Raw genomic sequence first — 11,168 nt, 5'->3', positions numbered from 1 at the left:
TTGGCGAAGCAAACACTTTTTTCTTTCTCCAGTCCCCCTCACTAGCGGTTCCTCCTCTCTCGTAGGGGAAAGAGAATAGGTCATTAGTACCATCAGCTGTGCATAATAGCCTCTGATCACCTTGACTCACATGCTGGGCTGGGCTACTATCCTGGGACCAGCCTGCCCTCTGGTGGTCCCTCCACATAACCAAAAAGTGTTACACAAATCAAAAACTATTTTATATTTGAGATTATTCAAAGTAGCCACCCTTTCCCTTGACAGCTTTGCACACTCTTGGAATTCTCTTAACCAGCTTCATCAGGTAGTCACCCGGAATGCATTTAAGTTCACAGGTGTGCCTTGTTAAAAGTTAATTTGTGGAATTTCTTTCCTTCTTAATGCGTTTGAGCCAATCAATTGTGTTGTGACAGGGTAGGGGTGGTATACAGAATATAGCCCTATTTGGTAAAAGAACAAGTCCATATTATGGCAAGAACAGCTCAAATAATTACTTTAAGACATGAAGGTCAGTCAATGCGGAACATTTCAAGAACTTTGAAAGTTTCTTCAAGTGCAGTCGCAAAAACCATCAAGAGCTATGATGAAACTGGCTCTCATGAGGACCGCCACAGGAAGGAAGACCCAGAGTTACTTCTGCTGCAGAGGGTGAGTTCATTAGAGTTACCAGCCTCAGAAATTGCAGCCCAAAATAAATGCTTCACAGAGTTCCAGTATAGACATCTGGACATCAATTGTTCAGAGGAGACTGCGTAAATCAGGCCTTCATGGTCGAATTTCTGCAAAGAAACCACTACTAAAGGACACCAATAAGAAGAGACTTGCTAGGGCCAAGAAACACGAGCAATGGACATAAGACCAGTGGAAATCTGTCCTTTGGTCTGATGAGTCCAACCGCTGTGTCTTTGTGAGACGCCGAGTAGGTGAACGGACGCTTTCCGCATGTGTGGTCCGCACTGTGAAGCATGGAAGAGGAGGTGTGATGGTGCTTTGTTGGTGACACTGTCAGTGATTTACAATTCAAGGCATACTTAACCAGCATGGCTACCACAGCATTCTGCAGCGATACACCATCCATCTGGTTTGCGCTTAGTGGGACTATCATTTGTTTTTGAACAGGACAATGACCCAACACACCTCCAGGCTGGAAAAGGGCTATTTGACCAAGAAGGAGAGCTGCGTCAGATGACCTGGCCTCCACAATCACCCAACCTCAACCCAATTGAGATATTTTGGGAGGAGTTGGACCACAGAGTGAAGGAAAAGCAGCCAACAAGTGCTCAGCACAGGGCCGTAATTATAATATTGTAATGAAACAGCAGGGGTCTCGAACCCTCGACCTTCGAGCTCCGGCGCGCTATCGACTGTGCCGCCAAAGCATGCTCATGTGGCAGGGTCGATTTCCCGCGAGTTATAAACCCAGGGTCGTTACACCATATACAGGTGGGGCAAAAAAGTATTGTCAGCCACTAATTGTGCAAGTTCTTCCACTTAAAAAGATGAGGCCTGTAATTTTCATGACAGACAAAATGAGAGAGAGAAAAAAAATGAATTTATTTGCAAATTATGGTGGAAAATAAGTATTTGGTCAATAACAAAAGTTTATCTCAATACTTTGTTATATATGACAGAGGTCAAACGTTTTCTGTAAGTCTTCACAAGGTTTTCACACACTGTTGCTGGTATTTTGGCCCATTCCTCCATGCAGATCTCCTCTAGAGCAGTGATGTTTAGGATAGGATAAGTAATCCTTCTCACCCCCCCCCCTCCCCCTTAATGATTTAGATGCACTATTGTAAAGTGGCTGTTCCACTGGATGTCAGAAGGTGAATTCACCAATTTGTAAGTCGCTCTGGATAAGAGCGTCTGCTAAATGACTTAAATGTAAATGTAATGTTTTGGGGCTGTTGCTGGGCAACACGGACTTTCAACTCCCTCCAAAGATTCTCTATGGGGTTGAGATCTGGAGACTGGCTAGGCCACTCCAGGACCTTGAAATGCTTCTTACGAAGCCACTCCTTTGTTGCCCGGGCGGTGTGTTTGGGATCATTGTCATGCTGAAAGACCCACCCACGTTTCATCTTCAATGCCCTTGCTGATGGAAGGAGGTTTTCACTCAAAATCCACCCCCATGCTTCACAGTAGGTATGGTGTTCTTTGGATGCAACTCTGCATTCTTTGTTCTCCAAACACGACGAGTTGAGTTTTTACCAAAAAGTTATATTTTGGTTTCATCTGACCATATGACATTCTCCCAATCTTCTTCTGGATCATCCAAATGCTCTCTAGCAAACTTCAGACAGGTCTGGACATGTACTGGCTTAAGCAGGGGGACACGTCTGCCACTGCAGGATTTGAGTCCCTGGCGGTGTAGTGTGTTACTGATGGTAGGCTTTGTTACTTAGGTCCCAGCTCTCTGCAGGTCATTCACTAGGTCCCCCCATGTGGTTCTGGGATTTTTGCTCACCGTTCTTGTGATCATTTTGACCCCACAGGGTGAGATCTTGCGTGGAGCCAAAGATCGAGGGAGATTATCAGTGGTCTTGTATGTCTTCCATTTCCTAATAATTGCTCACACAGTTGATTTCTTCAAACCAAGCAGCTTACCTATTGCAGATTCAGTCTTCCCAACCTGGTGAAGGTCTACAATTTTGTTTCTGGTGTCCTTTGACAGCTCTTTGGTCTTGGCCATTGTGGAGTTTGGAGTGTGACTGTTTGAGGTTGTGGACAGGTGTCTTTTATACTGATAACAAGTTCAAACAGGTGCCATTAATACAGGTAACGAGTGGAGGACAGAGGAGCCTCTTAAAGAAGTTGTTACAGGTCTGTGAGAGCCAGAAATCTTGCTTGTTTTTAGGTGACCAAATATTTATTTTCCACCATAATTTGCAAATAAATTCATTAAAAATCCTACAATGTGATTTTCTGGATTTTTTTTTCTCATTTTGTCAGTCATAGTTGAAGTGTACCTATGATGAAAATTACAGGCCTCTCATCTTTTAAGTGGGAGAACTTGCACAATTGGCTGACTCAATACTTTTTTTTGCCCCACTGTATGATCCCCAATTAGAGGCAACGATTACCAGCGGCCTCTAATTGGGAACCACAAACCACCAACCTAGAAATCTAAAAACTAGATAAACCCCCTAGTCACGCTCTGAACTAAACACCATAGAGAACAGAGGGCTCTCTGGTCAGGGCGTGACAGTACCCAGTCACACTCTGAACTAAACACCATAGAGAACAGAGGGCTCTCTGGTCAGGGCGTGACCGTACCCCCAGTCACACTCTGAACTAAACACCATAGAGAACAGAGGGCTCTCTGGTCAGGGCGTGACAGTACCCCCAGTCACACTCTGAACTAAACACCATAGAGAACAGAGGCTCTCTGGTCAGGGCGTGACAGTACCCCCAGTCACACTCTGAACTAAACACCATAGAGAACAGAGGGCTCTCTGGTCAGGGCGTGACAGTACCCCCCCCAGTCACGCTCTGAACTAAACACCATAGAGAACAGAGGGCTCTCTGGTCAGGCGTGACCTTACCCCCAGTCACACTCTGAACTAAACACCATAGAGAACAGAGGGCTCTCTGGTCAGGGTGTGACAGTACCCCCCCCCAGTCACACTCTGAGCTAAACACCCAGAGAACAGAGGGCTCTCTGGTCAGGCGGGACAGTACCCCCAGTCACACTCTGAACTAAACACCATAGAGAACAGAGGGCTCTCTGGTCAGGGCTGACCGACCCCCAGTCACACTCTGAACTAAACACCATAGAGAACAGAGGGCTCTCTGGTCAGGGCGTGACAGTACCCCCCCAGTCACACTCTGAACTAAACACCATAGAGAACAGAGGGCTCTCTGGTCAGGGCGTGACCGTACCCCCCCAGTCACGCTCTGAACTAAACACCATAGAGAACAGAGGGCTCTCTGGTCAGGGCGTGACCTTACCCCCCAGTCACACTCTGAACTAAACACCATAGAGAACAGAGGGCTCTCTGGTCAGGGTGTGACAGTACCCCCCAGTCACACTCTGAGCTAAACACCTTAGAGAACAGAGGGCTCTCTGGTCAGGGCGGGACAGTACCCCCCCAGTCACACTCTGAACTAAACACCATAGAGAACAGAGGGCTCTCTGGTCAGGGCAGTGACAGTACCCCCCCAGTCACACTCTGAACTAAACACCATAGAGAACAGAGGGCTCTCTGGTCAGGGCGTGACAGTACCCCCCCAGTCACACTCTGAACTAAACACCATAGAGAACAGAGGGCTCTCTGGTCAGGGCGTGACAGGTAGTCCTTTATTAATCCCTCCTCTCTGCCATTACAAACAATGAAACAAGAAAAAGGAAAAAAAGAAAACAGAGCAATGTGACACATAATTTAACATTATTGTAAAACATAGATAAAGTTAATCCCATGTGTTAGTGCATTTTTTATTATTTTAGAATGACAGGAAATTAGTTTTAAAATGTAGATTTGTTTCTGGGGGAGACCCACAGACCCCCCGGCAGATTTGGTCCCCCCTAATGCTGACTCCATGGCCACGGCCTTGGCTCAGCACGTGGAAACTCCTTCAAGACTGTTGGAAAGGCATTCCTCACGAAGCTGGTTGAGAGAATGCCAAGAGTGTGTAAAGCTGTCATGAGGCCAAAGGGTGGCTACTTTGACAAATCACAAATATAAAATATATTTTGATTTGTTTCACACTTTTTGGGGGGGTTACTACATGACTCCATATGTGTTATTTCATAGTTTGGGGGGGTTACTACATGACTCCATATGTGTTATTTCATAGTTTGGGGGGGTTACTACATGACTCCATATGTGTTATTTCATAGTTTGGGGGGTTACTACATGACTCCATATGTGCTATTTCATAGTTTGGGGGGGTTACTACATGACTCCATATGTGCTATTTCATAGTTTGGGGGGTTACTACATGACTCCATATGTGTTATTTCATAGTTTGGGGGGGTTACTACATGACTCCATATGTGTTATTTCATAGTTTGGGGGGTTACTACATGACTCCATATGTGTTATTTCATAGTTTGGGGGGGGTTACTACATGACTCCATATGTGTTATTTCATAGTTTGGGGGGGCTACTACATGACTCCATATGTGTTATTTCATAGTTTGGGGGGTTACTACATGACTCCATATGTGTTATTTCATAGTTTGGGGGTTACTACATGACTCCATGTGTGTTATTTCATAGTTTGGGGGGGGGTTACTACATGACTCCATATGTGTTATTTCATAGTTTGGGGGGTTACAACATGACTCCATGTGTGTTATTTCATAGTTTGGGGGGTTACTACATGACTCCATATGTGTTATTTCATAGTTTGGGGGGGGGGTTACTACATGACTCCATGTGTGTTATTTCATAGTTTGGGGGGTTACTACATGACTCCATGTGTGTTATTTCATAGTTTGGGGGGTTACAACATGACTCCATGTGTGTTATTTCATAGTTTGGGGGGGGGTTACTACATGACTCCATATGTGTTATTTCATAGTTTGGGGGGGGTTACTACATGACTCCATGTGTGTTATTTCATAGTTTGGGGGTTACTACATGACTCCATATGTGTTATTTCATAGTTTGGGGGGGGATACTACATGACTCCATATGTGTTATTTCATAGTTTGGGGGGGGGGGTTACTACATGACTCCATATGTGTTATTTCATAGTTTGGGGGTTACTACATGACTCCATATGTGTTATTTCATAGTTTGGGGGGGTTACAACATGACTCCATGTGTGTTGTTTCATATTTTTTTGGGGGGTTACTACATGACTCCATATGTGTTATTTCATAGTTTGGGGGGGGGGGGTTACTACATGACTCCATGTGTGTTATTTCATAGTTTGGGGGGGGTTACTACATGACTCCATATGTGTTATTTCATAGTTTGGGGGGGTTACTACATGACTCCATGTGTGTTATTTCATAGTTGGTTGGGTTACTACATGACTCCATGTGTGTTATTTCATAGTTTGGGGGGGTTACTACATGACTCCATATGTGTTATTTCATAGTTTGGATGTCTTCACAATTTTTCAGTCCCTCCAGGGTTTCGCACAATTTTTTGTGTGATTTCTGCAGCCAAAAAATGCTTGATTTTGCAGTAGCTGTTGTGAAATTCTGCGATATATTTGGAAATGTTTGTTTTTTTTGACATTCATTTCATAAAGCAATAAAAAGTAATATGTGCTCAGTTTGAATAAAAAATAAAACATGTAAAAACACAACCTTTATGGTTCATTAATGTTTTTTCTCACCAGATGGACACTTTATCACCATCCTCAACCTTTGTTATTACAGAGGGGAAGATCCACACGATGTGGAGTACATCTGGAGAGCTATTTCAGACCTGGTGAAGGTCATGGAATACAACAGCACTCTCAATAGATTTACTGGTTACACACCCATTGGGATGCATAAGGCTGAGCAATTTAACGCCGATCTCGTGGTCCTGGCATCGTTTCAAACGCCACTTCATTTCTTCTGCAAACATTATGGTTCCCTCGCCTACAAGGCCGTGGGCCTGGCATCGTTTCAAACCTCACTTCATTTCTTCTGCAAACATTATGGTGCCCTCGCCTACAAGGCCGTGGGCCTGGCATCGTTTCAAACGCCACTTCATTTCTTCTGCAAACATTATGGTGCCCTCACCTACAAGGCCGTGGGCCTGGCATCGTTTCAAACCTCACTTCATTTCTTCTGCAAACATTATGGTGCCCTCACCTACAAGGCCGTGGGCCTGGCATCGAAACCTCACTTCATTTCTTCTGCAAACATTATGGTGCCCTCACCTACAAGGCCGTTGGCATCGAAACCTCACTTCATTTCTTCTGCAAACATTATGGTGCCCGCCTACAAGGCCGTGGGCCTGGCATCGTTTCAAACCTCACTTCATTTCTTCTGCAAACATTATGGTGCCCTCGTCTACAAGGCCGTGGGCCTGGCATCGTTTCAAACCTCACTTCATTTCTTCTGCAAACATTATGGTGCCCTCGCCTACAAGGCCGTGGGCCTGGCATCGTTTCAAACCTCACTTCATTTCTTCTGCAAACATTATGGTGCCCTCGCCTACAAGGCCGTGGGCCTGGCATCGTTTCAAACCTCACTTCATTTCTTCTGCAAACATTATGGTGCCCTCGCCTACAAGGCCGTGGGCCTGGCATCGTTTCAAACCTCACTTCATTTCTTCTGCAAACATTATGGTGCCCTCGCCTACAAGGCCGTGGGCCTGGCATCGTTTCAAACCTCACTTCATTTCTTCTGCAAACATTATGGTGCCCTCGCCTACAAGGCCGTGGGCCTGGCATCGTTTCAAACCTCACTTCATTTCTTCTGCAAACATTATGGTTCCCTCGCCTACAAGGCCGTGGGCCTGGCATCGTTTCAAACCTCACTTCATTTCTTCTGCAAACATTATGGTGCCCTCGCCTACAAGGCCGTGGGCCTGGCATCATTTCAAACCTCACTTCATTTCTTCTGCAAACATTATGGTGCCCTCGCCTACAAGGCCGTGGGCCTGGCATCGTTTCAAACCTCACTTCATTTCTTCTGCAAACATTATGGTGCCCTCGCCTACAAGGCCGTGGGCCTGGCATCGTTTCAAACGCCACTTCATTTCTTCTGCAAACATTATGGTGCCCTCGCCTACAAGGCCGGATTAAACAACAATAGTCAGCAGTTCTATGGAGAGCAGTGGTGGGAAAAAAAGATATTTCAGGAAAAATTGATTTCACATCATAAATTTTACAATATTTTTTTAAGCACCATTTTGTTGATTATTACATGAGTTACGTTTGGGTTTGACAAGTCAGGGAACTTCCAGAAAGAAACCTGTCTGTGCAGTTCTTATCTAACTCGCACCATCCCAGGGTGGAATCCTGCTGAGTTTGTTTTGAGGGAATAAAAGAGAACTAGTTCGGGCATCAGTCTGACACAACACAAAAGGCACCTCAATTGACTCCGTCTAAAATGACACTTACTAAAGCTTATAGGTGGAACACATTGACACCCAAGATAGAAAGGGAACTGACCCGTATATAGACGTACGACCTTAGTGGACATGTCCATACCTGTCCATTGAAAAACACCAAGCAGTAGAAAACAAAAGAATAGTGTTTTATTATATTATTTTCCCCTCTCAGTTGAGCCCTCCGTTCATTTGAGGTCCATGACGCCCCACGGTGACAGACACCCCTCCATGTTGACGTACAGCGCCTACGAGTTCTACCCAAAACAGATCAGGGTGACCTGGTTGAGGAATGGACAGGAAGTGACCTCAAACATGACTTCCTCTGAGGAGCTAGTCAATGGCGACTGGCACTATCAGATCCACTCCTACCTGGAGTACACTCCCACGCCTGGAGAGAAGATCTCCTGCATGGTGGAGCCCACCAGCTTCACTGAACCAAAGATCCTCCACTGGGGTAAGGAAGTCAGGGGACAAGGAAGTCAGGGAACAAACTGAGTGTTACTGGAAATGGTTTAGGGAAGGGAATAAGGAAGCAAGGAAGTAAGGAAAGATTAAAATAAGGGAGCAAAGAGCTCTGATAAGTTAGGTAATTAATGATGTGTTGTTTTTCAAACAACTGTAACTATAACTAGATTCATGTCACTATGTTTCATCCCAGACATGTCTCTGCCAGAGTCTGAGAGGAGTAAGATAGCCATCTGGGCTGGTGCTGGGGGTGGTCTTTGCAGCAGCTGGTCTCCTCTACTACAACAGGAGGAAGACCACTGGTGGCGATGCTGAGTATAAGATGTTTTATTGTCAAATACACGGTAATGTGTTGTTTTACAGGGTCAGCCATAGTAGTACAGCACCCCTGGAGCAAATTAGGGTTAAGTGCCTTGCTCATGGGCACATCTTGTCAGCCTTCAGTTAGGGATACTGTGAGATACGCTAACCGCTAGGCTACCTGCCGATCTCTATAGACAGATAGTATAGTTTATTGTTCAGTCTGTTGCTCTCTGCCTCTACAGTATCTATCCCCCAGGATTGTGCTGCTGTCACTTTTCAAAACCAACAATAAACAAATATGTTAATAAACTGCTTCTTAGTCAATCAATGCTAACAACCAAAATTGTGGTGTATTTTGTTCAACAGGGATGGAACTGGTGCCAACAAGTCACCCATCCCAGTGATCTCTCAGTGACTACATATCCCAGTGATCTCTCAGTGACTACATATCCCAGTGATCTCTCAGTGACTACATATCCCAGTGATCTCTCAGTGACTACATATACCAGTGATCTCTCAGTGACTACATATCCCAGTGATCTCTGTGACTACATATCCCAATGATCTCTGTGACTACATATCCCAGTGATCTCTCAGTGACTACATATCCCAGTGATCTCTGTGACTACATATCCCAGTGATCTCAGTGACTACATATCCCAGTGATCTCCCAGTGACTCCATATCCCAGTGATCTCTCAGTGACTCCATATCCCAGTGATCTCTCAGTGACTACATATCCCAGTGATCTCTCAGTGACTACATTACAGTTCTGCAAATGGCCCCCTATTCCCTATATGGACCCCGGTCCTGGTCAAAATAAGTGTACCATATAGGGAATAGGGTTCCATTCGGGATGCTCCTAATTCTTGTGTCTCCGACTGCAGGTTTGATGATGGCGTCTATATCTTATGTGTAAGGAGCTGCTGCTTTTCTGAAGACTACCAAGGGTTTAGATTATTGTTACAGTAACACTTCAAAACAACTTCCTACATATATGCTATAGGATGCAAGATATATTTTTAGGAAGTAGTTACTCACAAATTGTCTTGAATTGTTTTGAACAAAACAAGAGGTTGGAACCACTTTTTTATGTTGTTAAACAACCTTTAATGTACAACTGTGTAAACTAGCCTTCTACCTCCTGTCATTGCGCTAACGCTAGTTAGCATTGGCTCGCCAAAGTACCGCTAACTTCCTTCTGTCAGGTGTTAGTTGTGCAGAGGTGAGAACGGAGTGAGGCGCAGAACACTGAGTAAAAAATGACGAACTTTACTCGGGAAAAAAAATACATCCACGCAGGGATCATTAACCCGAACACAAAAGACTAACAACAAATCAGGAACAATCACGCACAAAACATAATGGGAACCAGAGGGTTAAATAGGGAAATAATAATAACTAAATGGGAACCAGGTGTGTATATTCAAGACATAACAAATGGAAAACAGAAACATGGATCGGTGGAAGTGAGAAAGCCGGTGACGACGAGCGCCGAACGCCCCCGAACAAGGAGAAGCACCAACTTCGGCGGAAGTCGTGACACCTTCATACTGCACGCAGGGAAATAAAAATGATATTGTAAACGCCAGAATCTCGCAGTATCCCTTTAACCCTGGAACCCGTCATTGTGGAACTGCCTCCTCCTTTTGCGAACAATAACATTAACAAATATGCTGGGTTGAACAGTGGCACTGTTTCCCCTGGTGCGGATTTCAGTTTTAAGAATGTTGTGTTTGCTATTACTGTAAACATGCTTTACTTCTCATTCTGATATTATGCTAGTCTCCACTGTAGTTTGCTGAACATTGAAGTTTCATATTGGTATGTGTGCGTGTATAATGTCTGTGTGTAGGTTACAGATGTAGGATCTTAATTTGACCTATATTGTCACAGCAAAATAATCATGTAGGAACAGGATTGAAACGTTTTGTCCATAACATTGCTGGATCGATCGGTGGTTAGGCTATAAGCTGGACAAAAGTAGGCTACATGAAAAGTGCAATACTGTTAATATAATCTTGTGTTTTAGGGTGGGGCTTTCAGTGAACGTATGTACATCACAAAGCTCATCTGCATTTCCTGTGGTGCAGGTAAATTCTCAGCAACAAAAGAGTGATCAATTTAAGATCCTACATCTGTGTATCACTGAGGCTTTTTACATTGCTGTTACAGTACCAACTAATTCCTTTACTGCAGCAACACTCTGGCTGCGTCGCAAAGGGCACCCTATCCCCTATATAGTGCCTGGTTTTGACCAGAGCCCATATGGCTCCTATGCTTTATATAGTGCACTAGTTTTAACCAGAGCCATATGTGCCCTGGTCTAAAGTAGTGCACTACATAGGGAATAGGGTGCCATTTGTAACTATTTGGAGAGCAGCCTTTGTATAGG

The 11,168-nt window shown here is 44.6% G+C and overlaps 1 pseudogene; it reads left to right on the top strand.

Annotated features, from left to right (window-relative positions):
* Positions 1-9,692, top strand: part of LOC135528199 (rano class II histocompatibility antigen, A beta chain-like) — a 19,455-nt pseudogene extending 9,763 nt beyond the window's left edge.
* Positions 9,693-11,168: the final 1,476 nt, after the last annotated feature.

The sequence above is a fragment of the Oncorhynchus masou genome, chromosome 5 (assembly GCF_036934945.1).
Source record: "Oncorhynchus masou masou isolate Uvic2021 chromosome 5, UVic_Omas_1.1, whole genome shotgun sequence".
Lineage (NCBI taxonomy): Eukaryota > Metazoa > Chordata > Actinopteri > Salmoniformes > Salmonidae > Oncorhynchus > Oncorhynchus masou.
This window is presented reverse-complemented; position numbering and strand designations above follow the sequence as displayed.